This window comes from Dasypus novemcinctus, chromosome 16 (genome assembly GCF_030445035.2).
Source record: "Dasypus novemcinctus isolate mDasNov1 chromosome 16, mDasNov1.1.hap2, whole genome shotgun sequence".
NCBI classification, from domain to species: Eukaryota; Metazoa; Chordata; class Mammalia; order Cingulata; family Dasypodidae; genus Dasypus; species Dasypus novemcinctus.
The window spans coordinates 40488908-40489943 of NC_080688.1; positions in this window are offsets into that span (position 1 = coordinate 40488908).

Consider the following 1036-nt stretch of genomic DNA (forward strand, 5'->3'; position numbering starts at 1 on the left):
TCTTCATTTCTTTATGATGTTTTGATCCACTGTCTAGTTCCCTTTCAATCTGAATAACTTCCTTTAGCATTGCTTGTGGGGAAGTCTAGTTGCTGACAAATTCCTTAGCTTTTGTCTTTCTGGGAATATCTTAACCTCTCCTCCATTTTTTAAAGGAAGTCCTGCTGAACATAAAATTCTTTGACAATTATTTTCATTCAGCACTTCAAATATTTGTACCACTGCCTTCTTACCTCCATGATTTCTGATAAGAAATCAGCACTTAATCTTATTGGGATTCCCTTGTATGTAGTTTGTTGCTTTTCTCTTGTAGCTTTCAGGACTGACTTCTTGTCCTTGGCATTGGATAATTTGATTACTATGTGTCTGGTCATGGTTCCCCTTGGATGTTTATTGGACCTCTTAAATGTGTGTATTCATGTCTTTCATTAAATTTGGTACATTATCTACCATTATTTCTTTGACTATTCCTTCTGCCCCTCTCTCTTTCTTCTCCTTCTGAGATTCCCACAATGCTTATATTGGTCTGCTTGTAGGTGTCTTACAGGTCTCTTAGGTTCTTTTCATTCTTTTGTATTCTTTTATCTTTCTGCTTCTCAGCCTGAATCATTTCAGTTGTCTTGTTTTTGAGTTCACTGATTCTTTCTTCTTTTGTCTCCAATTGCTGTTGAAACCATCAGGAAATTTTTCATTTCTGTTATTGTGTTCAATTCCATTATTTCACTGAAGAGATTCTCATATTGTTAATTCATTGTTTTCTTCATAACCTTTATAGTTCTTTCTCTGTTTTCCTTTATCAAAGATAATTGTTTTAAAGTCTGTCTCTGTTAAGTCCAAAGTCTGATCCTTTCATTGTTGGTATCTGGATTTTTATTTTGTTTCTTTGGATGGGCCATCATTTTCTTTTTCTGTTGTCTTGTAATCTTATGTTACACATTGCATATTTTAATATTTTAAGTGTTAAATCTAGGACTTAGTTCCTGGGCTGTCCCTTAAGTATGTGTATAGCTAGTAACATATGAAAGACAAATCAGAG